The sequence below is a fragment of the Varroa destructor genome, unplaced genomic scaffold (genome assembly GCF_002443255.2).
Source record: "Varroa destructor unplaced genomic scaffold, Vdes_3.0 BEIS01000004.1, whole genome shotgun sequence".
Classification (NCBI taxonomy): domain Eukaryota; kingdom Metazoa; phylum Arthropoda; class Arachnida; order Mesostigmata; family Varroidae; genus Varroa; species Varroa destructor.
Window position 1 is genome coordinate 42,163,331 of NW_019211457.1, and position 27,662 is coordinate 42,190,992.

General features: G+C 44.0%; 1 protein-coding gene across 9 annotated transcripts in view; it reads right to left on the minus strand.

The window, feature by feature from the left end:
* The window catches only part of Hmgs (hydroxymethylglutaryl-CoA synthase), a 130,486-nt gene that overhangs the window by 71,306 nt on the left and 31,518 nt on the right, over window positions 1-27,662 (minus strand). For 2 of the 9 annotated variants that reach the window (XM_022805481.2, XM_022805479.2), the window contains exon 1: window positions 8,292-9,004. The exons of 6 other annotated variants lie outside the window; for them this stretch is intronic. The gene's annotated coding sequence lies outside the window, so the exon portion shown is untranslated. Of the gene's footprint in view, window positions 1-8,122; window positions 8,251-8,291; window positions 9,005-27,662 lie in introns of those variants that run through there. One more of the 9 variants, XM_022805483.2, reaches the window with a different exon arrangement.

Here is a 27,662-nt window from a genome sequence, read left to right on the forward strand (position 1 = left end):
GCCGTAGCACAGCTGTACGCTCTCCAGCGTGCTATGTAGAGAAGGCCGGAACTACGAACGCATGAATTGACGACTATGCCTGGCTATTGCTATAGTAAATCTACCTACCTGCTTTATCCTGTCTGGCTCTTGCCTGAATAACATGGCGCAGCGTGGCGCTCTCATAATGCCTAATAGGAGAGATGGAAAAAGCGGGATAGCGAGCAGTCGTCGTACGTTGGCGGCCACGAAATGAAGAATGTCATATGTTACAACGCAAGAAGTATACTGTACTTAAGTCAGTTGCTTAGCTAATGGAAAGCAAGTTGGGGAATTGAGAAAAGGGGCCAGGTTCAGCTTGATCTCCCATAGTTTGGTGCCATGTGCGTACGACATACGATACCACCATGCGTTAACACAGAGCTTGCCAGTGAGCAGTGGCTTTTTCTGAGTTACCAGCACCTAAGGTTCTGCTTTTTAGGCTTCTAGTTTTAGGCATAGGCCTAGCGGCGCATTCAGCAGTGTTGCATAATGACAGGCAGCTGGTAAGACCCACCAGACGGATACTTCGTTCTCTGAATACGCTTTGAAGCTTAGTAGACCGGTAGCACACAAAGCTGGTTGCAGAATCGGCGTTGTAAATTTAGATAGACCCACTACCCATTATTCTCCGGGGCAAAATAGCATGAAGGCCATCCTCTTTTGATGACTCTAGCAAGCATCGATGGGCACCTAGAAGCAGCGGACTGTGTTTGTTACAACGAGATAAACTATTACCGGATAATATATATATGTATATATATACATGGACGTCTGTTCATTATATATAGCAATACCCCTTGCAACAAGCATAGCCGTCGCAAAGATGCAATCAGGACTTCGATATTGACGCCATTTGGTTCTAGACTTACAAGTCAGTTTATCTTGAAACGTTGTCCTGTAGTACCTCGCCTCCATTTCTACGACACCGCGCACGTATCTGCACAACTATACCGCACATGGCAACGGCATTCAGTGGCAGCCGCGGGAGTAGTAACAGCCTTCGAATAACTGCAGACGCTTTGGCAAGACGTAAGAGTGAATCAGTCGGTAATGCGCAATATCGCTTTCACGCCTTTTCTTAGTCTTCCACCGTCGCACCTTACCGCACGCGAAACGTAAACAACATTCATATGTCAGAGAGTCGATCAGACCGTTGTTATGAGCTAGATGCTAGTGGGTGTCTCTGTGGAGATATTCAGTCATTAATGTGCCATCGAATGTCTGTCGATGAAGTTGTGAAATTGTCGTTACAATCGATGATTTCTCCAACATGAAATGAACGGTTATGAGCACGTCAACTGACATTTATGTTGCCTAACAGTTGAATAGAGATCTCACCCTGTTATAGTATATCTTCATTTCCATTTCAAGCCGAAATGAACTCTTTTCTATCGCCAAACAAGCTGATATTCAAACTAATATTTTTTGTGCATTCGACGAATCCGGCTATTGTGGAGTCTGTCGTAGTTTGGTGTCCAGAACTGTTCGGATAGGATGGGGGATAATGGGGGGTAATAGGGATGGATACATGTATCAGCATAACTACCAAGTTCAACTCACCCGTTTTTGATTGAACAGTGGCGAAGGGATGAGGACTGAGAGCGTATGCTACCCCGGTAGATACTTCCTTTTTAACGCCTCTTCTCTGTCCCCCCCCGTGTGTCAAAAATATTGCAGACGTCGGACCGAACTGCAAATGGCACTCTCCTTTAAGCAATTAGGGAACGCACTGCGGAAGCCCGACGAATACTGCTAGCTTGGTATAATGCTAAACAGACGTTCGAGTTATGAGTGCTCACGTTAGCGACTGTGGAGTAACATAGCACCATAGCAGGCAACGGCGCCAGACCGATCCGCGCACTCTGTTGCTCTTCCGCTGATACAAACGCCACCGCTGACTCTGCATTTGCGTAAAGACAGACGGAGCTTCCACTAATTATTATATGTACGCCTTGTTGCCATACATCCCGAAACTTTAGGCCAATCCCAAACTCTGTTCTACGACAGTATCAGCGGGAGCAGCAGATCAGCCGCTCTGGATCGTTCTTGCTGTTATTCATGGGTACGGCGCCGCCCTTCATAAACTGGTGACTGTAGAGGTGCTGCCCTTCTGTGGAGAAAGAGACACGTTCGCAAACCGTGCACACATAACTTATCCTGCAGAAGTCATGTCTTTGTCTCCCAGAAGTATCGGGATCCTAATCCAGTATCATAATAGACGTATGATGGCATAGCATGTCCCGAAATGTCATCGTCGCCACCTAACTTTCAGGTCCTGCTTGCAGTAAATACTTCTCTATATGCCGGCACATTCTGTAAAACATAGAAAATAGTACTTGCATTTTTCCACTTAATTTGGCCATTATTGGTAATGTTGCAGCGTTCGGTTAGGACGCATATCCGTTGATCGGGGCGCGCGCTATTATTTTTTACTATTTGTATATATAGGGGTCGTCGGCCGATCCATTATTAAGATTATTATTGTTGCTCGTTATTTTGTCTTAGTGTCATTAACAAATGTGCACCTATAAGATCAAGGGGAATTCAATCAGTGTCATGCGTCATCTGATCCTCTGATCACTGCGTCTGTCAGATTAGGCTTTTTATACCACCTCGTCCCTGTAGCAGGCCATCTGTCCCTTCAGCTTGATGGAACTAGAGAGAGAGCTAGCTTGCAGTATCAGTGGCTGGATATCTGACTCAAGATAATTTAATCGAGCTGGCTTTTCCTTCAATATACGATGGTACTATTTCACTCGCTTACAGATGCCGGTTCAAAGTAGATCAGTTTCTAAAAATGGTAAAGATTACCCGAAAAAGAAAGGAATAGATACCTTTCTAGTGCACTCCCGTGACCTCAAATGCCAGTATGGACAGAGATTTCGTTGATTATGATCGCGACGATCTACAAAGCTTCTCCGCCAATCTTTGTTGAGCGCTAGGCTTTGTGGAACCTTATTATTTTATGTTTGCTAGACGGCTGCTAGCAGTCGTATGTACAGTTAAAACTATTTCAATTAGACATTTTGATTGTGAACACTGCCTCGAAGCCCGCCCGAAAAAGACCGACCGGACCGCATATCAAGCGAAGCTCTTCTAATAGCAAAAATAAAAAGCTCGCGTTCGCCCTTTGCCATCTTGTGTGTACTTTCCGAGACGAACGTGCCGAAATCGTACCATGATATCGTTCTGCGAAGGGTCAGCGTCTGAATCACTGACCAAAGTGGCAGCAGGGGCAATACATTTTTACAAACATAACCAAAGGTTTAAATTTAAATATTCAACGAGGTGTTTTACGTCTATGGTCACTGATGTACGATATCGATTAAATAGAGATAATTAAAGCTATAGACATTTTGAACACTTGTCTATAAGCACCCACCTATACGACGTGCCGTATATGTTGAAGTGGGGTCCCATTTTGCCAAAGAACGCCCACGTGTACTCACCAAGTGCGAACAACTAATATCTGGCTAGTAATAAAACTGGCATGTTCTTTCTATTCAAAGTTCTGCTAAAAGACCTCTCGAAGCAACTATCTTGCTAAAATCAGTAACAAAATATATACCGCTAACCAGTTTTGAATATAGGACAGTTAAATTCGATAACTACAGAGTGTATAAATGCTTACTATATATATTTTATCGTTGTTTAAGTATCTGTTAAACTATCATTGCTGTGGCACACACTTGCCTCGTCAGTATCCTCCAAGCAGAATAGTCCATTGGACATTCCCAAGCGTTTATTTGTTTCGTCGTCCTAATGTTGGCGGCCCCCTAGGACCTGTTTATTCTACATGTAGATTCCCAGTTGCGCATGGCATTATTTCGTCTTCTAGTTTTAGATACTACGTATGCAGGTAACTCTATTGTCGTTCTTGCTTTAAATGGCCACCTTCTTTACTTTTGTTACCGTTTCTGCCGGCCGTAGCCAAAAAAGGGGTGCCGAATCGCATAACAAACGTCACTGATGTAACTGTGTTTCGATCGACGCAGCTTACCTTGCAGCTGGCCGATGGTGCCCTGTGTCCGGGCTGTGGAAGCTACCCCAGGTACCTTGGTGAAGGTCACGGCTTTGTGGGCAATAGTGTCGTCCAGTCGACTACGCTTTCCTAACCTAGACCTACTTAGTCAAACTAGGTGAAATCTAGCTGGCGATCGTAGCACCTGTAAGTAACTTGGTAGCCAATCTAAAATGACGAAATTTCATGACCGTTCGAGTTCTCGCTTAAGTTTGGTGACGAGATCGCTACGACAAAATATTTGCTGCTGCTGCTGCTGCCGCATTGGCTGCGCTCCAAGCTATTGGACGATGCTACGCAGATATAACGCTACCGACCTAACAAACAAAGGGTGCAGGTGTGGACAATGGCCTGGCCATTGACACATCGAGCTCGTACTCTAGTACGAGCGTTAACAACAGCTGTCAGGTGGTCGAAATGATGAGATGAGCGCGCGTCACGACAGATGTCACCATCGTGGCTCCCGCTCTGTTCGCTTCCAAATCGTTGTTACATATGCCGACAGAGACCAGGTGTAACAAAGCAATGCAACCGTGGATGGGCCACTAACTCGTCTGTCCATTCGAATAGTAACACAGAAAAAACGAAAAAGAGAGAGAGAGAGAGAGAGAGAGAGTTGGTGACGATGTTATGAGGTCTTGGAATGAAAATACACTTCTTTCTCCACTTTTAGGTTCTCCGGTCCTTGTCTTCTTATCTGTCTGTATAATAGTGTCTAGAACTATGTCTATCAAGCGCGTTCCGGCTCGTATCGAATAGGCACTGTCGATCCTCGTAGACACTACGCAAAACGATCTCACTGATCAGCTGATGACTAAGACTAGTGCAGCCAAAACACGGTTCAGTCAATAGTCACCATAAACGATTTTGCGGCCTCCTCTGCGTAATTTGCGGGCTTGTCACGTGGCATGGACAGGGGAATATCCCCAATTGCTGTGAACTGCTCCCGTTCAGATAAATGAATGGCAAATTTCGGACCATGCCGCTCAGTAGAAGATCATCATATATCAAGCTGCTCTATATATAATACCAATAGAGCATTCATGAAAAGTAGCGCCACTAGAACGCACTCACTTAATGGGGTACCACGTCAAAGAAGGCACCTATTCAGGCTGTCTGAGATAATCGTCTTATATGATGCTGTCGCTAGCACATACCACACATACGAAGTTACTTCCAACCAGAACAGACCAAAATAGCTTAATCGTTAAACCATATACTATATTCGACTGCTTTTACAACACTCCCGTAGCTATAACAATGTTCACTGCAGTGGCAACTGAAGCCCGTAACTTCTTAGCTTCGCTGGCTCACACTTTGACACAGTTCACCAATAACCACGATCGGTTCCAAAGTAAGCTTCCTACGCAGAGCTGAGTTCTCTTTATTCTATGAAGCTTCGGGCGCTGCTCGAAACAGCTAACGACGGTTTAAGCGTAAGATATCTGATTGTTGTTATGGGCCGGCCCCTGCATCATGCTGTCCAGCGTATCTGGCCCTCGTTACTCTTACCACACGCGACAGCAACCGCCTTCTGCAACGGCTCTCGTCCATCACTGGCAAGAAGCAATGCTAGCTAACGGATACATAGCGACATATATACATTTACTAGACGTCATCAAAAATGGCAACGATGGTGCGCATAGAAGGCAGAAGCGATGCTGCATTCAGCAGTGGCGGCCAGAGTCAGAAACCCGCAATGAAGGAAGACACGAAAATGGGGTTAAAGTCGAAGGCAACAAACGACGAACGCGAATAGACTCACCATAACGATAGCAGGAACGGCGGGGGTTGCGGCGCGAGAGCGTGCGCAGCACCAACATCGACGCGGCAAAGAAACCAAGCTGGATATCGCGACGTGAGCACGGCTCTATGACACAAACAGTGGTAGAACAACGGTAGCAGTGGCTAATAAGCGTAAAGCATCACTGAAGCTTCATCGCATCTGGTACAGCGAATCCTATGGCTGACTGAGATAGGCACTTTCAAAAGTCAACAACGATGACAACGAATCAACCTATCTAAATCGTGTGAAAACGAGGCAGTAGCGCAGTTGACCCCAAAACAAAAAAAGACGAACGCGAGCGCGCACACCTCAACGAAGTTGAAGACCAAAGCGCCCGCCACAAAATATTCGGCCACGGTCACAGTACGCGGCCATAACGGCGGCGGAGGACAACGTCGCCTGCGGTTCGCCCCACATGGCGCAAAAACTAAATGAACAAACGACGGCGAAACCCAATAGGCTAATACCAGCGACAACACTGCAGGTGTACCATAAGTGTTCACTCGTGCCTATACGCAACTGTCTAGGGGCACTAGACCTAGTCTTTATTTTAAATGCCGTCTTGCAATCTGAGAGAGTCCATCTTAGACTAGATATATTCGATCATACATTTTTGTGAACAGGACAAATTTTCTAGCCCTTCATCTTCTCACATCTCGCATTTAGCAGGAAAGTAGAATCGTTTATTTGACAGGACAATCGAGCTCGAATAGTGATTTGGATCTCATAGAACGTAAGCAATGCCATTTAAGTGTACATATCAACACGTATAGGCTGCTACATGTTCTAGCATAGGTTCATGCGCTAGTTCGAATTATAAAAAATCGAGTAATCGTACTTAAGAAGATCTTAAAAAAAGATCTAATGAATTTGACGACCTTTCGATTTATTCTATTGATAATGATAGAATTGTCATATAGTCTATGATAAGGACGCCTTACCAGAGTGAGCTATAGGACGAGCGAATTTCAAGTAAATAGAAATACAAAATAATATGTACAAAGATGCGTAAGTTAGGCACAAAATCATTTTATCTAGATACGATTGAAACGAGTTTTGGCAATTCTAACAGCAAAAAAAAAAACAATTATGTTAAAGCCATTGTAAATCAGCCTTTTTAACTTATCTTAGGATATTGTTTGACGTGATGCGTCGTGTCATCGCGTTCGTCGTAGCACATCGGCCAATTATTCAGGACTACCCTGGCGTCTGACCAGCCAGGACCCAACATTTTTTCATCGATTAACTTCAAAACTTTAAGCACTTAACAATTTGAACATGTAGCATAGCTTAGTGAATTATGAATGTAACCTATTTCTCATCAGTCTCGAGCACTGATGGGTCCAGGCTCACTACAGGACGTTGTCGTATTGACAGGCAACGCGGAGCAGGAAGTAATGACTTCTTGTGACAAATGTTAACTTGGTGGCAGCTGTTTAGCTTTTACGTACGATCCAGCATATTTTTTAGGCCTGCTACTACTTCAGTCTGAGAATAGGTAGCCTGTAGTGGAAAGCCTGTGTTATATCCCTTATCGATATGTCGGGAAAATCGGGCTCGAATTAAATTAGTAAGCCAATGACGATTTCTGTAGCGGACGCAAAATTTTAACATTACCGCAATGCATAAGCTAGAGCTTATTTCGGTAGTGAGATCATAGAAGTCCATGCACTCGTGGCTTTCTATCGCGACCTCATTGGTGCATGAATGATGGCTCCATTTCCAGCAGTACCGCCCTGCACTTTTGAATATGTCCGTTGTTGATGGACAAATGTTGTGAAAGTCTTTTTCTTTTTGTTCTAAAGGTTAATCTCGTGCGTGCAACAAACTTTTGTTTACAGTTCAGATTCTAATGATGGGCAAATCTGGTGGCGAACAATTTTCCGGATCTTCAAAGCATCTCTGATTTGGATGCCATCCTATCATCGAACATCTCACCACATTTAGTGTTTGTCGTGGACCGCCTGCGTCTCATAATCATAGGGCTCTAACGCACGCTCTCGTACTTCGAATAGATATCCAAAGTTGTTTCGACGACTTTTTTTTTCTGCCTAAAAATGAAGCAAATGTTGAAAATGCTGTGCCCGAAATAAGAATATGAATTGTGTTTCAGGCGAGCCGATAACAACACACCTAAGAATGAGCTTTCCAGTGAGAGATAGATCCGAAAAAAAAAGAAGTAGCCTATACTAACGTACGTATTACTTACGTACCAACGTAACACATCGACCTGTTTCCTCAAATCGTTCAGTGGAAGTAGCTTAATAACTTGAGAACAACTAACGTCTACCTACCAAACCATTATACTTCCGATAATGAAATCCAGTTCTAGTTATTAGCATTAATACGATTGTTTTGAAACGGTGACAACTCAGTTAACTGATTTATAGTTTACGCACAAAAACACCGATATACACATTATCATGTGCATACTGATGTGTAAGTAATCCTAGGTGCACTCACTTTAATCTCCCTACAGTATAACACTGACCACTGGACAGTTCGTATACACACGCACATATATTTTTAGCGAAATGTCAACAATCAGTTTGTTTTTATCCCTTAATCTTTGGCTAGAGTTTGTATCCGTTCGCACATACAATGTCGCATAGAGCGGGCTGTAAGACCTTAGTCTTCACCCCTATTCCCTAAGTTTTTCCGTCTTCTTTTTTGCTGGAGGGATCGATGCTGCATAGGCGGCCACGCACACACAAACACACGTCATACGCACCCACTCACACACACACACACACACACACACACACACACACACACGAGCGAAGCCTACCAGCTGCCGGCAGCAGTATGTCACCAGCCGCTCTCACTTGCTAGCAGCCCTAGACCAGCGGGAGCCGATACTACACGGTGACTGTTCACAGAACAGCGCTGCAGCATGGGCCGGCAATGTAACTAGCGGGGAGACGCGTCGCGAGTTGCAGCAGCACAGCCGAGGATCAGAGCTGGCGCAGGCGATTCTGCTACTACCGGCACGAACATGCAGTTATACCACTCAGCGCGTTCGCCGGGAAAAGAAAGACGGCGCACAACGATGGAAACGTGAAAGAGAGAGAGGGGGAGTCGGGGAGAGAGCGGCGGGGCGGAGACGAAGACGCTGCGACGGGCGCAGTCACGATGAAACAACCACCAACCACCGATTACTACAACACCAGAAACCGGCAGAAGAGCAGCAGACGCCAAAAAACCCAACGAAACAGGGACGGCGACAGCAGCGCGGCAACGGCGGCGGAAATTTTGACCCGCTGAACTGAATCCCAAATCCGCAAAGCGTTCCGACGATTTTGACGTTGTCGTTGTTATCGTAGCTGGGAAAGACGGTCAAAAAGACAGAAAAACAGGCTGACATGCAGAGGAACAACGTCGAAGGGATGCGCGATGGTAAATGGCGGCGCTGTGAACGGTAACGGCAAGTCGACGTCTGAGCGACTTCTGCGCAACTCGCAGAGACTGTGGCTTGTTGTCAAGCGAACTGGCAGGCAGGCAACGAGCGCTGTCCGTCGAACGCTGTCGTAAAAAAAAGCTCGCGAAACAAACACGTTTTCTTCTTTCGTGTTTCGCCTAGACAGTGATCGAGAACGGCCGCGGCCGTTATAGCATTCTCTACTCGACCGAAGGCATCGACAATGCAGAAATCGCTGCGCAGCAGCAGCGGCGTCATCTGGCGCAGTAGTGGGCTGCTAAATCAGCAATGCTGGCCATGGACGAAGCCTGGAAGCGGCGGCAAACGCGCGGCAGGACGCTGAAAATCGCAGTCTGAGAATACAAAAGAGATACCTCGAGATACTTAGAACGTTACAGAGCGATAGCGGTTGCTGCGACAAGACAGTGACGAATAGACTGTGGCTGGCGAACGGCGGTACGACTGAAGTGGTTGACCACGGAGTGATAGCAAATATGTCGGCAACTGATTGCAAAGATTAGCTGGCAAATTCAATCTACGTCAGACTATTGGCACCAGTACGATACGATAGTAAGCAGAAAAACAGGGCTACCACAAGTGGCCGGTGCGCGACTCGTTCTGTCTAGCCGCTATTCGGTAAAAGTCTTTGTTGAAGCATTAGCAATTGTTACCGCGGCTGCCTCGTGCGGTGTCAGTTGCCACACAACAACGATGACCAAAAAATGATATTGTAATAAAATCATATTTGGTTAGATGATGGATAGCTATGTCACTTCGTAGTATCATGATGATAGGACAAATTATACCGCAAGATGTTACATGGATATGGTAGTAGCTAAGGCTTGGCATACGCCTGAAATGAGATCGTTTGCGTACAGTGGCCCATGCGATTCAGTCGTCTATACAAGCGCTCCTCGTCGAAATTTTTGCTCGCGTTGTATTTTGTCAGTGTCATTTTGGCCGACTTTTTCAGCCGATGTTCACAAATTGCATTATCCAACAATGTGCAACACTTGATTGAAGAAAAGCTCGAACGAGTCCGCTATAGGCTGCATACATCTAATCAACGTTCACAATCGAGTCGGAACCCGTTAGATGACGTCAAATAACCTTCATTGTCGCGGTACAGTAGACGGCATACGTAAATCTACTTGGTTTTCTTGTACACCTTCCGCATTCGGCGGTACTATGGACGACTACAGTTATGCTATAACAAGTTTTGTAATTGGTCGTCGAAACAAGTTACAGACTTACCAAACTTCTAACTATGCCATATATGGTATAAAGGTCAAGCGATGACAAATTATATAGTTAATCAATTCAGATTCGGAACAATAACTGCCTCTATCAAAGGCACGTATCTCTGATCTGCACGGATCTGCAAACACATTTGTAGATCGTATATAAACAGTAGGGCAGACAAGTGAACAGTATGCAGTGGGAAATTTTCTAACTGTATTTTTTTTTCCTAACTCTAATGCAATGCCGTCTTCGGAAAGTTAATTTCCAGCCACACCTGATTGTGAAGTTTCTTAAACTTTTTTTTAACGAATGTATTGAAGCTCGCCTGCTCCGGGTGCCGAACAACTACAATTAAGCTAGATAATCGAAAATAGAGAAAATACCATTTATCCTAGTGAAGTTCTCGTCTAGGAAAACAAAAATTGTCCCCCAACAATATAAGGGTTTACATCTAATGACGGTAGTTGACTGTTAGATACAACCTCGCGACCAAACTAGCGCGCGTGGGACACGTTCGCTTAAAGCGAAAGCAAAATCCCCGCGTAATGAACGTAAGTACGGCATTGCGCATATGGATAGGTGTTGATATGAATCGTACTGTGCCTGAATTGGCGCCAAACAGGAAGAACTATTCACGCATAGCCTCTTACGACCTCCACCGGCTGACCCTTTCCGTCTTGCCCTTCGACGAATACAAATCGGTATACCTTCTTCAAAGAAATAAAGCCAAAAGTCACGCTAACCGATGCAAATTGTTAAAATATGCAAGTCGAAAAAATACTTAGGGTTCCTACACTTTCGCCATATGGAAAACGATCAAACACTCAAAGGATGATAGGCGTATTTCAAATTGACCAGCTTAGGAAACGGCAGTGGAATCTATGTGGGACAACTCGTGCGCAAGTTGTACAACACAATGGTCATGAACTTTATATATATATATATATACTACGGTATAATTTAACCTAACGATATGTTATCGTGTTTATTGCAATAATAGACTATATAAAGTCACCGTTTTCAAAAAACATACATACGGCTCGAGAGGGAAGGGGAGGGAGGCACATCTGGCAAAGAAGTACCCTAAGGCACATGTTTCATGTAGCCATGTATTAATAAGACTAGTACACATTAACACGGTCATCCAACATCATTTCTACAACCTATTCAAATATATGTAGATAACACTTTGTATATGTATTTGTATATATTCAGAAAAAAAAAGGTTTCCGTTCTCTTTTTACTAAAAAAACTCTTATAAGATTCACCTTTTCCTGAGCGCTTCTCCTTCTTTCTGATATCAAAGCAAAACACATACTACACACACTTATCACCTCTTGTGGCAGTTTATAGCCTACGATGAACATTTCAATGCACAGAGATATGCTCATACACAATAGCAGACCAGAAACAGATACATACGCAGCCGACGGCGCTTACCTTACCAGAATAATTCGTCGGATTTCGCCTGCTGGCGACGGTTCTGTAGGCCCACCTCTGCTAGGCCCCAATGTCAATGTGAGTAGGCCCAAGTTTTTCATGTCGTGCGTAATTTGCGGATTCCCAAAGGACTGGATGAAGAGTCGGCCTAAGTCAATATAGTGACATCTATGAGCCGACTTTCTCAACTGAATAGGAAGCTGGGTGGGGTAGGTAAGTCAGGAAAGCCAAGAAGTAAAATAATGGAATGTATAGTATAGTATAGAGAAAGACGGAGCAGCGTTCCGTCAACGACTAGAGTAAACTAGATAATGTAAATAGTTTACTCCCTACCAGGTAGTCTGTCTGCTTGACCTAATCGCTAGTACTAGCACCAGCAGCAGTCGTACAGACTGCGTGAAACGTACGCGTATGTGTTCAAGATTGTGACCAGGACGACAAAGCTGATGGAACAGGTAAAAGTCATGTGGCATGAAAAGTACTGGAACTGAAAGGGCATTTGAGTAGCTAATTCACTGCTGACTTCATTACACGAGGTAAACAGAGTAGAAGCAAGCGATACCAATGTCAAAAGGGATGTATGTGGGCTGACGTCTTTCGCATAATTTCTGCAACTAGACTGGAAAACGGCAAACATACTTTAGGATCTGCCAGAGGACTAGTTCGCTAATCCATGTGGATTTTATTCGTTAAGTTGTTCGTACCTTGGCGTCTAGAACTTACCGACGATAGCTACGTCGAATACTGCGTCGTTTCACGTTTGCCTAGAGGAACCTATACAGCAGCAGCAAACTCGCCTGTCTAACAATATCAGTCGTATTATCCGTCGCGTTAAGCGAGCCCCGACGTGGCTCATGTGACTTGAGGCCCGAGGCATCACGGCCGGGCTCACCTATGGGTCCTGTTGCACCTGAATTTAGCTTTCGATCGGAACACTCAAGCTAGCTTGTAGGCAGGCTTGTAACCTGCAGTAAGTACCCTTATTTGCCTCGTTTCCTCCATCTTTTCCCCAGTTTTCTTCTATCTGATTCCAATTACGAAGACTAATTGGTTAAACTAGGAGGGAGAAAGACAACAAAAATACTAGCAGAGGATATCGCTGCCGATGAGTACACTGCTTAACGTATGTGCACGAAGCTGAGTTGTCCGCAAAGCCAGAAATACGTCAAGGACGGAAGTCGATCGAAGCCAAGAAATAAACGTACCGTAACAGCATTGAGGACATGGCAAGTGAACTTCATTTTGCAAGAAAGGTGGCAAAAATAACGACAAAATGATGTTATACCGATGGGGAACTCCAATCGATCTACTGAAAATCGTCTTCTTCCAACGGAAGTCGCCCACTAACTATTAGTTCAATTCGGTAACCAATGTTTTACTTCTCTAGACAAAAAACTTGCTCAGGACACATGTTGCGTTCATGGTGCTAAATCGTTTTGGTAAAACTATAGATAGGGTAGTAAGCTATTCACGGCCATTTGTGAAACGGAAGTTCATTGTTTACCTGACAAAGGCAGATCGAATAGATATAGTAGTAGTAAAGTATGTATCGCATCGATGTAACATATTTAGTAGTAAACAACATGTTTAGTAGTAGTTAGTCACTAAGCAGTAGACTTAAGCACAATATTACAGTGACTTCCGATGAACAGGTGTCCTACAATGCTTTGTAGCCTTAATGATCCTGCATAATGCGCAGTAAGCAATCCTTAGATATATTTTCCGACAGTGAGAGCATAAGCTGAAAGTGAGAGCATAATTTATAGGTTGAAATGTAACCTTTTTTTGTCTAACACACTCATCTTCTCGCAGTCATGTTGCTATAATTTCTTGACTTAAAAACCTTATAGCCTAGGTAAGGCTATAAGAGTAATGACAGTAAGCTCTTGATAGAACTAGGTCTTTACATGTTGCGAGCTTAACCTGTCTAGGAGCATCGCGCTTCATCTAAATGATTTTACAAATACATTCTGTCGCTAAAAAGATGCAGCATATATAGTAAACTTATTGTAGCAGAACAAAAATAAGAAAATGCTGTCTTCCAGTCGCAGAAAAAGAAAGCCAATGATATGCAGTTGCGTTTGTCCAATCTCATACGTCCATCGCGTGGAACGGTAACCAGGCCAAACTAATCGGGATATGACGGACTCTTTACTCATTACTTCTGACTGATTACGTCCTGGCCAGAGTAAAATTCTACCCTTTCTCAAAATACGACTTTCTCAAATAACCCCTACACAAAACTATGTTCTATCCTTTTACAAAGTTCCTCCTGTTGCGCAATACAAATAGTCACATCGTCGACGAAATGTATAACACAATGCGTCGATGGGCATTGATAGACAACGGCGGTGCCTGACCCTTCTCGGCGGTCTCATTTTCATACTACATCCCGCCAAGAATATACAAGCGCCAAAAACCACTTGACCGTGTGTCTGTCTATCCACTCAATCGATACTTTACCTAACTCTCTCAGCTCATATTAATGAAAAGATTGTAGCCAATGTTTTTGCTATTGATTTGCAATGGCAACTATACATGGTCTAGATCATGCTCGTTTTGTCTCACAGAAAAAAGCTCAACTTCTTTTAAATAGGGTAGATTTGACGAAGTATATATATATATATATATTACACACGTAAACACCTCTGAACGTATGTCGGAAGCCAGCCTATAAATAATAAAGTGTCTGACACATCGTATCATTGCATGTGTGATGTCCTCTGTCTAAATACCTAGTTAGATGGCTTACATGGCAATAGAAATCCGTTGATAACACGACTAAAGTACCTTAGATGGCTCGAACGTTATCTTGTGAAGAATGCTGTCATTAACGTATTTTATCCATATTTTCTCTACAAAAAACGATATAACGAGCCGAACGCGGGCCTAGGCTATGGCGGGCGGATGACGTCGAGTGCAATTGGTGGAAATGCCCCACCAGTGTCAAAACATAGTGACGGAGGTGTGCGTGTTGGGCTGAGTCATCTTTGGTGGGCTCGATCTTAACGGTGTCTCTCCTCTCAGCGAGTAGCCTTACTACTATCTGATAAAAGCAGCAGCTAGAACAGCAGGTGCGACGAACGTCCAGTAACGTACCGCTTAAGGCCCGACTAGTATCCACATGACTGTCGTTGACATTCTTCCATGGCTGTCGCTATTGAACGTACTTCAACTAGTCGAGTTCAACAGAACGCATTGGACCCAGTGTCACAATAGCAGGTGCTACGCAATACTGCGAGGCACCGTGGAGATGTAAATCAGCAGCCGTCAGTGAAGAACAAAGTATAATAACCACGCTAAGCAAGCGTAAGCCCATTGTCATCATCATTGAGCGCAAGCGTGTTCTTTATTATTATGTACAAGGTATTTTTATTAGATGATAAGAACGCCATAACGCGCAACATGCTGTAAGGGCATATTATGGACAGTAGTAGTGGCATTATAGTATAGGCGTACCGTTGTGGCTGCAAGAACCCCACAATTCATCGTAGAGAAGATAATATGAATCATGTGAGACTTAGCTGTTATTGCCACTACCATAATGCGACTTGTATCTTTGACTTGTATCAGGCTCTGGAAAATACTCGAGAACAATCATCCACAAAAATGGCCGTGGAAAATTAAGAGACTTAATAAAAAACAATGGCGAAACTCGTGCCGATAAGTAAGGCGCGGCAGCGCCTCAAATCACGCCAAATCAGCAGCTAAATAGTCGTTCTTTGCGATTGTCGCTAGTAGTGAACTCCCTCAGAATTCTCTAGTAAAATCACTAGAACAAGCAAAATGGTACGATAATGGTCCTTTCGCAAAACCTGTTATAAACTCTATGTCTTTCCCGCAAGCAATTGACCGTCAAGCATAACCAATCCTCGCCGCTATTGCTGTTGCTGAGATCGTAAATTCTAGCACAACGACGTAAGCCAAGCTCTACGTAAAAAGAGCGCCGCACAAAAAGACACTGAGGGACCGCTAGGCATCATCGAAGACATTCATTTCTATTCAGAAAACTCCCGTAAGCACTAACGGCCTAATATTTTCCTTGCATTTTATACTAATTTCGGCCTTAGAAGCAGTGAGACGGAAACGCAGAAATGGCAGAATAGCAGAGGGTCAGAGGCACAGATACATGAAATTAATCATTGTCACTCTTATTGCCAATAGTAGAAGTTCAAGTTACACATAATTTCATTATACCGTATTCTGTACCTTCGGTCACATTGTGGAGCTGTTAAAACGTCTTAGTTTAAAGATAATGCAACGCAAACGTTTCACTTACGATACCACAACATTATCTCTCAACTTAACATTGATGAAGACTTGGTCGAAATCAAATAAGGTTACGTTTCTCGGCATTCAATCAGAAAACTGAAGTACTGACACTGCCTCATTTGAGATACAACGCAGCTCTTCATTAAATTTCCCCTTTGCTAATTCCGCTTAGAAAAAGGAAAGATAGGCTACGAAGCAAATACCACTGTATTTTCAATGCCTCGAAAGATCACACCTTTAAAATGTATCCAACATGATCTACTATTTTCCTACTTCTGCACGACAAGCAGCTTCGCATCGGCATGAATTCGGCTGATTTTATCGTTTGCTGTCGCGAGGCGGTAGTGCATAATACGCACGGAATGCATACTCTCCATTGTACTTTTTTGCCAAGTATGTTAACGCCTTTTCGTTTTTGAGCAAAACGAGCAGCTCGAGTGTTTCAGGGTGCTTTTCCGATGATTGAACTCGTATCCCTTCTGTGGTTCGAACGGATAAGACTCAACAAAGATGGTGAATGAAGAAGACATTACGAGCAGTGTTATGGTTTGTTTTACATGGGGTGGGAACGAGAAACAGGTGTGCCGGTAGTTCTATACTGTCAGTGCTGTTGCTGAGCGGAGAATGCAAATGCAGCACGACAAATAGGCATTCTGAGAAGAACAATAGGTCTCTGCTGGCAGTGGCCCCAAAAACAGCCTCACTAGCTAGCTGGCATCTATGCATGCGAAGAGCACATCCAGCAGCTTACAGCCAATATGGCGGAAACGAAGGCACCAGAAGATGGCAACAAAATCGTGCATAACTGCGGTACATTGTTAGCTATAGTCGCGGAGACCGAGACAAGCGAAATCAACGGCAGCGTTAAAGGAATAGTTTTGCCAAGAGCGCTTTGCTATCGCCGCCATCGGCAGCATCTAGTTTCATGCCACTACCCACTAACGCGATAGGTTCATTCAATACTGGGAGAAGAACAAGCTAATCCTCATGGGAAATCGGGTGCACCGCCGAAGATGGAGAAGCTTACCGAGGCACCCATTTCGTCCACACCTACAACAGCCCGAAGGCACAGACCTGTCTTCCTTTGGCTGGAAATACTTCCTGGACGGGACGACCATACGAACTTTGCTGCTTTCGTGTGTCTGTACTTTGGCCGTTGTGGCTTTCGTGTACTTAGCAATTAAGGTCTCAGAGTGTGGAGTATGCCATGAAAGCGAGACAAGCCAACTGCGGCTGGCCACTATAACAGAACAACGGTCGAACTAGTACTATCCAGGATAGCATTAAACGAAGGGCTGGCATATTCCAGACAAAATACAATTGGACAAGTTTCGATAGCTAGCTATCTGCCAAGAGCTGATTTGATACCAACAACTCTCGTTCTCGTTTCAACAATCGTCCTTTCTTTCAGTTGTGTGCAAGTGTCTCCTGAGCAGTTGTAGTAGGCCGCTATTGGAAATACCGTTTACATGTTTGCCGGTGCTTCTGTTAGACATTATACGAGCGGATAGAGCAGCGCCAACGAGACTCGATAGCCAGCCCGGTATGTATTATAGCACAAAACACAAAAGCGAAGATACAGCAGATAAATATTCTATAAGAAGGTCACCTGTCCGCTGGCTCGCCAGACCTTTGTATAGGCTACGGTTTCTGTCTCTAGCTGTTCTTGCCATTGGGGTAAGTGATACGAATACATTCTGAAATGAAGCCAGGGGACAGTGCAGAAAATAGAGCTAGAATGCTTCTGTGGAACGACGACAAACACGGACAAATATAGAGAAACAACACAGCAGGTAAGCTTAGATGAGAAGTCATTTGAGTGGCTGGATACAGAAGAGACAGAGAGCGACAGAAAAAAAGACAGGCAATGGACCCCACCTGCCAAATGCCTTACCCGTCGGATGCTTGGCAAGCAAACGTACACGCCGTAATTCCATAGTCCAATTACTCTTGTATCTCGTTTTAAACGTCGAAGTTCCTTTGATTGTTGCATACCTCTGACAAACATTGCTAGCTTTCCATTACCTCGCACAAGTACTCCTCTACATTTGTTCAGAGGCGAAAAACAGAAAGCAATACCGTCTAGTTTCCGTATCCCTTATGCTCTTTTCTTTTTAATTTCTGTTGAAACACTAGCAGCACCTAAAGTTCGCGAGTACGCCTTAACAATGGACTACAACTGATGTGTTCTGATGTCCATTTAGGAGTCCATTGTAGAATCAAGCAACATCAAAATCAATACCCAGTTGTACTGCCAAGAATCGAAACGGCCATGAAGAAAGCAAATCAGAAATACGTATCACAGAACGGCCGCAATATTCTCTCTACAAGTGCGACTTTGTGACGATGCACGTCAACTTGCCTTTAGCCCACGACAAACTTGCCCCGCTGACGATGTTTTCTTTGACTCACACGTATAGCTTTATGCGCTGACGCAGCGAAATACCGCGTGCCGGTCTGAGATTACATACGACGTGGATGGAAAAGGGCACGGATTATACGCGCAATTCTAGCGTGAATTGTCGGCCTTTTGCACAACTACACCCACCGCAGTATAATAATACGCAAAGAAGTAACTTTATTCTAACTATAATAATATGGTAGAATATTTATCGTTATCGTGGATAGTCGAAGCTTTCTGCACGAACTACAATAGTTAGAGATAATTACTGTAGTGTTTCTATTGTCATGTCGAAACGCTAGTTTTATGTACAATGTGCCCGCATCTATCGGCATTTCGACATCAACAAATCTCAGCATGCGTGTCATCTGTCCTAGCTGCGTGACACTTACTCCTAGCTTTTTTTTTCCCAGTAGTCAAGGTTTGAAGACAGCCTTAAATTGAAATTGTCCTAGGACAAAGTCGTTTCGGGTAAACGGGATAAGGCTCGTTTTTCCATATGGATACAGTGTAGCTAGACACATCGTTGCTGAATATAAATAGCTATCTCGTTCATACGTTTCAAGGTACCAATCAAACATACGTTCTACATATTTACAGATACTCTAAACATGGTCTTTGATAGAACAGCGTCGAATTGCCGAAATACACACATTGGCTTGGCAGATTAGAAGACACATTGCACTAAGGGGCTTAAAAGTTTTTTCCTTACAAAAATGATTAAGTAAAGCTGCTAGTGGAATAAAGTGATCACAGTTTTACATGGAATCGCCTATCAACGAATGGGTACCCGACATAAATGTGCAGAATATTCGTTACCTTTTAACGCTTATATAGCCCTCTACGTTGCGTATGCGTAAACTATGTTTGTACTGAACATCGGGCGAACGAAAACGTTCATGCTATTTACGTTACCAATCCAATGCATATGTATATATAAATATTCATAAATTATAACTGTATGGGCCAATGGTTAGATTATTACATAGAGAAATATATTATCTAGCAAGTACAAGTATTCGTAGGATATTTAGTTGTGCTACCATCTGCCAATTGAAATTGCCATGCAACAGCCCCGAATCACTGCAGGATATAAAGTTAATAAAGACCTACTAGACATACTGTCAGTGGTCAATCGAAGCCTACGGATGTTTCGACAAGATTGCAATGTCCGCCCTTCTATATCGTAGTACACCTCCTTAGTCTACGCCCTGTGGTAAGTGCGTGAAGCGCTGTTCTTTTGAACAGGCACATCGATCCTATAGGAAACGCAGTCTGGTTCGACATGTGCCGATATCGTACAACAATAGAAATAGGCCAACAAAGAACCAGCGCCTCCACCGTTCCCCGCCACAAACACACAACTCATCCACGGATTCAGCCATTTATTATCGAATCGATGCGCCCTGTTTGTGCCCGACAGACGCTCATGCACATCCACACAGAAGACAGACAATAGACAAACGATATAGTACACATGGTAATAGTAAAAGTAGATAAACTTGTCGATAGAAAGAAATTCAAATAGTGCACTCATCCGCAGCTGCCTCCGATCTCATCGCCGTCGCTAGCGCACAATCACACTGAGTCCTGCACGCGCACACGCGTAACGCAAATGGTCGGAGGCGTCAGCGGTGTCCTGGTGACTTGTGGCCATTGAACCAGAAGCTTCGGACAGAAAGGTTTGATGTGATCCTTTCGTGTTCATGCGTTCATTTTATGCCGTCTGTGCCTCGTAACTGTTACAGCTGTATGCTGTTCGGTATGGAATGGCATATAGGCCGGGAAGCGAGTGATAGCGGTTAAAGCTTTTGAGGGACACCGAGCAAAAACGAGGACTTACGAACAATGACTTAATCGCATTAACTTCGTTTATATATTTAGCACATATAGTAATACTTTATTGTTGCCCCCCAACGTGTGTTTCGGTTGGTGTTAGGAAATGCAGTACTTTCGCAGCACTTCTTTACAGTTATGTTAATAATAGATTTCTTCCGCGCCACAATTAACTAAAAACGGTCCAATGTATACCGCCATTATGGCGAACAACGGAAAATCAAAACAACCACGAAAGGGCTCAGACAATTGCGACGTTTTGAATATTGCTGACTAAACAATCATACGATGATTTTAATTATGTCTATCGTGAAGGATGCTGCCCATCAGACCCCGACCAGCATTGCGCGCGTTAAAGCCTCTGATTCTTAGCTAACTCATTGAGCAAATGATGCAGTCAGCCTGCACATCCCGCTAACGTTACGTTAGCTCTGTTGCAACAACTCCATTGGAGGGCCTTCTGATACCGCGGCGAAACTCTGCCAGGCCAGACTTACCCTCATATTAATATCGAGATAGAGATAGTCATGTAGCGCCGTCAATTCAGCCTACCTGGAAGTGCTGCTACTACCGATCCTGCCTTTCCATGCCTGAAATGCATCGCCATAGGCCATTTCGACCCGCTCAGCACAGGGAGATACTAGTTACCCAGCAAAAGTGAGAGTGCAAGCTACGTTTCACAAAAATCGCGTTCCGCAATTTAGTTGATTAACATGTTAAGTCAATCGTCTCCCATAACCTAAATCGCCAGCTAGGCAAGCAAGAGGTAACCACCCCAGTACGCTCTATTACGAGCACACTACGTTTTTCCGCACCCCCCAGTTTCCATCATACTGTTACTGATGGCGTTAGATCGCCATAGCGGACGCTGAATGCATTAACCTAACACTAACGCTATCGAGACCTGAGATTGCTGATATCGAATATATGTATACTAGGTAAATTGGTCGGTTCTTATTAGCGCTACATTAATTCAATAACATGGATGGATAAAGAACGATACTTTGTTGTTTCAATGTCAACGATGTACTCGGTTAGAATTGTATCAACAGCTGACCGATGAACTCAAGTGAAGGTTTACCATAGAGGTACAGGCTTACGGCCCTCCGAAAGGTTCAAGGTCGTCGATTATCGGTACGTGGTAATTTTGATGGCAGCACTCAAATGGTGCTCTGTAGACTTAAGAAAGCGTAATTGCTATTACCGAGAATTGAAATCACCTAATGAATCACTGAATGATCTGACTGTCAAAACCGTACCATAAAGCTTGCAAGGTTTGACCCTGATCGAAATTAAAAACCTGTTTCAAAGGTTTGCTATTGAGGTGAACTGTTACAGCATACTTGAATGCTATATATTTGCTAGACTTTCATGGATCAGCGCCATTAGCAATATAATAACGAAAAACTAGCCTTTTTTAATGTAGACGCGATGCGACCTGTCGATATTTTTCTTATATATTAGGGCTGTAAGAATATTGATTCTAGATGGATTCGTGCATAATACGTTTGACTCTCTCATCGCTCATGATATGTTGATTTTACAGTTCGGTGATGGTTTTGGGCAAACGAAACGGTACCAGAAGTTCCCTGTTCTAATCGTTTTCTTGCCGGTCGCAACAGCGAGCCAAGAGGCTGCAAAGGACTAGCTTTAGAGTATCCCTATTAAGAGGTTTATTATAAGACCAGTAACCCTCTGCGGAAGACAGGAACGTTGGCTAAAAGATTGACGAACAAATTGGGATGATTAAAAATAAACAGCCAGTTTTCCAGCAAATGTACTCAACAAATAAAACCGCACTAAAAAATAAAATGATGAACCGATCGTCACGCCCGGCCACTCGTCGTCGTTGCCCTCGAAGAGGGCCACGCCCAGGTCAGAGCGGACTTTTTCACTAAATGGGGTGTAAAAGGGATCCTGCTGCAAAGCGACCACGAGGACTATGACTAAGGGAAGAATCGAGGCTCCGCTGTCTGGTGTTTCAGCGATGAAACCGGCAAGGCCCTTCAGACGTTTTGACCGAAAAATCGAGGTGCTGATCTGTAGGTGCCAGTGCAGCATACGTGTGTCAAGCAGAGAAACTTCAGGAAAACCCGGTTCTCGGTCTCTCCACATCGAGTTCTTTCCTGAGCCCTATCCGTTTTTTCCACTAAAACCGCCTCCTATTGTGGCATTCGTTTTCGCTTCTTCTTTTCGACTTTAGCTGGCAGAAGACCGCGTTTTTTCCCCGATGTAAGACTGTCGTTTCTTATGAATCTCATTTTGTTGCCGAAAAAAGTACCTTGTAATAATTAACTCTCTCACTTGCCCATTGTCGTTGAAATCGCTTACAGGGGATAGGCTTCAGAAGGAGGAAAAAGCAAAAAAAAGCTGAAGAGAAAGGAAGCTGAGAAAGATACCGTAAAGGTATTTGACGTCCGAGTTCATGATGTTTACGGTGATATGCGATATTTATTGCTTGCCAATAATAACAAACTACGGTATGACCAGTTGGTGACTGAGTTGAATGGATGGAGCTTGAATTCGGTATCGGTTGTCTGAATATCATATACTTTGATTCTTTATAAATAGTTTCGAGTCCATCACTTAGTACAACAGATGGAAAACGACCCAGTCGGTCCAGGGCTATATTATATTCAGCCGAAGAACTGATAACTAATTTTGGTGATGAACGATGGGATTAACATTACCCACGAATATTACGAAATGGAGCCGTTTTTAAGGGACAACGAAACATTGGAAATACGCGACAGCGAAGAGCAGAATCTTAATAGGAACTAGACCTCGCCTTGAAGCCACTAACCACGAAACGAAAAACAGGCCATGACCTGAGCAAGATCTGGAGCAACTGAATCTTCGCTGAGTGAACTTCGAATTTAGATGCATAATCACTGTCGTCAATAGTTTTGCCTATACTACATCTGTACATATAGCAGATGCCGCTGTCATCGTTTTCGTTGTTTCTATGGTGGTAGTTTCTTGTCTGAGTGTTATAAACAATATAAATATTTCCGGCTTTCAACTATTCGGCTCTTTTATTTCACGTTTCTGCCATCCGCTCGGTCTTTTGCAATTGATCTCTCTGTTCTTATTCTAGCAATACTACAACCGTGTTGAATGATCGATGTTTCGCATGGTAACAATAGCTGTGCTACTAGTAGCACTAGCAGCTATTATGGTGCCTATTATTACTACTATTGTGCCTTTTGCAGTGTACAAGAGTGTACCGTACGGCCTCATTAAAATACTACAGGTCTTGCTAACTAAATAACACCTTCGTAAGATACTTTTCCAGTTAGCCTAAGAAAACGCCTTATTCTAGGCCATATTAGAAACCCAAAGCAAAGGGCCCTATAGCGGTACAGTACCGCTGAGCTATAGTAGCACTGCACCGGTGGGGTACTGTTATAGGGTAGGGACTGCTTTGGCTTAGCAGTAGCAGTTATGCGGACTTGGCACGCCGCGCATCGGCCAGGGCCCCAACCCCCCGACGACGGTTTCGAGTTTGACGAGGAGCGTTCACTGGCATTTTGATATACGAACTATTACTTCTCCTTCTATTCCTGCTTTGCCTCCGCCACTGCAGGCAACCTCCGCCGGTGCTAAGCACGTTTGCTACGGAAGTCTCAAAAAGGCGTGGAGCGCCAGAAAGCAGAAAATTATATATATATATTTTCTGCTTTCTGGCATACATATATTTGAAAGGGAAGTGATAGGACTCAAGCAAAGCGAAACACAGATTTATAGGAGTTAAGCTGAAGGGAGGTTAGAAACATTGTCATCTCTTCCTTCGCAGGTTTAGCAACTGCCAGTCTTGTGTTACCACTGGTACTGGCACAGCTGCCACCCCATTACGCAATGAGCACCGGTGCTGTAATCTCTCCTGATGCGCTTCTGCTACAGACTGCCCGGGAGCACGAGATTTAAAGTCCTTAGTATGAATTGAACACCAGCTATTGCAGTTTTATGCGACATCATATGTTCATAGCATACGTGCATAATGATGGCCTGCAGCAGGCCACAGCCTGCACTATAAGCGCAGTTTGCACTTCGATGATGTTCAAATGAAAGAAAGTGGCTGGAGAGTCTTACCACCTACACAGGCTTTACCGCCCACCACCGAGCCGGCAGCAGCGGCAGTGGTAACGGTTCTGAAGAGTGCTCTTATCGTGCATTAGTTTTCTACTAAGAGCACCTAAGTTTACAATGACTTCATCAGATTCTGCTATTACGTCGGCACCGTGATGGACTGCGTGGCTAGACCAGTCGTTGTATATCATTTAGGCCAAGAGGGCGGAAAGCTCAGAAGAGAAAAGAGTGCGGTCAGGCGTCGAAAGAAAATAGGCCAAGCACACTGAAAATGAACGGAGGAAATGGTGAAAATTTGAATGCTCTATGGAGCAAGTACGCTGTTGGGACTTTGAGGGGAGGGGTATAGGTCAGGGTATGATGGCGCCTGTGCATAAATAATGACATCCAGCCCCATCGCTGCCGCTACCAGCACAGAAGCAGGCATTTGTAATACAAGGACTAAGAGTTACTGTTCTCAGCGTTACTATAATGTGAATACAGAACAGCATTGCTCGAAATACCTTTTTCTCTCTCCAACCAATTGCTTAGGCCGTTCGTACATACAGCACACCTTTTGCATCTGACTGTCGAACACGACTCGTCCTCTAAGCCTCTAGCATACCTATTAACCTAAACCAAGCTTGCCGTCGGAAGCCCCTCATAAATGCCCGCCACTCGCTCCTTCTCTCCTTCTGATTCTTCTGTCTGCCTGAACCTACGACAGAATCGATCCAGGTTCGAATGAATAGGACACGATAGTGCTTCTGCTGTGGAACAGCAGAGGTAGTTAGTCCATAGTCGTATTCACTCGTTCCCTACAGATTCCCCTTGCCCCCGTTCGTTCATCGTCGTTGCCATTGAGATTTTCTCCTCGGTTCATCGCTCAAATGAAAGTTCTTCCACTGCAAAAAATAGAATGAGCTTTTCGGAACAGAATAATACCATCGCCACCGCCCACTCCGGCATATCCATTGTACTGCAGTGTTTCACTACACTGCTATGGAAAGTAACGTGTGACTGGAGCTCCCGCTACCCCACTGCCCTGCTTTTTCGTTTACAACCATATTTTCGCCTCTGTTCTGTACCCTGTCTCTGAGAAAAAAAGCAAGGTTATACACATATTATACATGCTGTGATGACTGCTTGTTCGCACCAATGCAGGACCGTAAACGGATTAGAGTTTGCTCCTTCGCTCACTTTGATTAGGGACATTTTTGTAAAGACTTGCTTACTGAAAGAGTAGTATCTGCCAAAAAGCGACTACGACCATCAGTGACTGACAGTAACTACTAGAAGATACGAGCTGAACAAATACAGGGAAGAAAGCAAAGGTGATCAAGGAGGTAGGCTTTTCTTATTGTCATTTTTGACAAAAGACATATATTATAATGTTACTTGGCGTATATATTTGTCATATGTCCAAATGACAAAACAAAAAACTTCAACGCTATCACTAGTCAGCTTTTTGATCAGAGACTCCAGAAACGCCTACTCCAAGGAATTACTCCCATAAACGATGACGTAACCATTCACCGGTAGTCACTAGAATACAGAATTATTTGAACCTACATAAAATCACATGATTTCCCACGACGCTTTTCATACGCGTGCCGCTTGCTGTTGTTCCTTGCTCCGGTTGATGGCCAATAACGATCGTTTTCCTATGCGTTGCCGGACCACCATTTAGTGCTGTGGTGAAGACAATTCAGGAAAAAGAAGCCACCAACAACTTCATTTCCGCAATGCATAAAGCCACTCAAAGACACGCACATGCATAAATGGTTGCACCTATTAAAATATGTTCCACATCGTTTGTCCATAACCTTATATATCTCTCTTCATTCGCGCTTTTTCTATGATATGTGCCATTGGCTGAATTTGGAACCTCTCGTTTCTTTCAATTACAAATTTGATCGATTGAGCTACCGCTAATAGCCGTCGTATCTGTCAATAGCACTGGTTGTGGCTTACGATTGAGCGTCTCATTGTCGACTTTTATCCCCCTTACGATCTTTCATTTTATCTGTGTTAAATCATTACAGAATGTATCTAGCTGGAGTATTCGAAGGAGGAGAATACGTACATACATAGCCTTTCCATGTAAGCAAGTTTATCAGATAATGTATACTTTGCGTAATACTGTGAGCATTTTTTAATTATTTCTTTCTCACAGGCTCCATCTACAACCTCGATTATTATTATGAAATTTGTTTAAAATCCTGAAAGCTACGGCGGCCGCGTGTCTCCGTGCAGAGACTTTGGCGATATTTTGTTAAAAATCAATTTACTATTAAACGTTGTTAGCGTACGAAAATGGATGTCTGTCATAGTCACGCGATCACGCTGGTCAGTATTCTATGTGATACGATATCGCGTTGGACCCCATGTATGTATATATATATAAAACAAACCGATATGATCGTCGGAGTTTTATCAGGCGACTATTGTTTCTCCTAATTAGCCGTGTCTTCCCGGACTTTAGTCCGACAAAAAGAGGCTCCTTTTTCGACCAGCGGTGGTTGCGTAAGGGTTTACAGAGTGATGTCGTCCCTTCCAGCGATGTCGACAACAAGATCTTCAATCTGATGCTCGTCCTTGTCACTATTTATGCTTAAACTAAATCCAGTACCTCTTTTAGGCTAGTAATGGATATGCTACAATGAGCGACTACTGCTGCGGTCTCGAACAACCTGGTATGGTTCGTTTATTTCATCGACAACAGCTCGAAGATATTCAAGGCATCAAACCACAAAGCAGACATGTAAATGCCGCTGAATACCCTCTGGGACTACGTCGGGGTTTTAGAGCCCTTTCACCACATCCTTCTGGCCACGCAGCAGGCTATTACCAGGCGACGCTGGAGCCGTCGCCACCACTGAAGACGCTACCCTTATCCAACACAGACCATCACACTAAGCCGACCCCGCGGTCGCGTTCATCGACAGGCTCGATTCAGGCTTCTACCACTATCCTCAACCTCATCGTTTTTTTTGTTCAATCCTCATCCTAAATTGTGTATTTCACCTCAGCGGGAGGCGGTGGCAGCTACACAACGGCAGAAGCATCAGCTATAGAACAGGTACTGAGTGGCCCACTGGCAGTCACTCAATGGCGATTTGCCTTTTTGCTAAAACAGCAGCAAGTACGTGTGCAC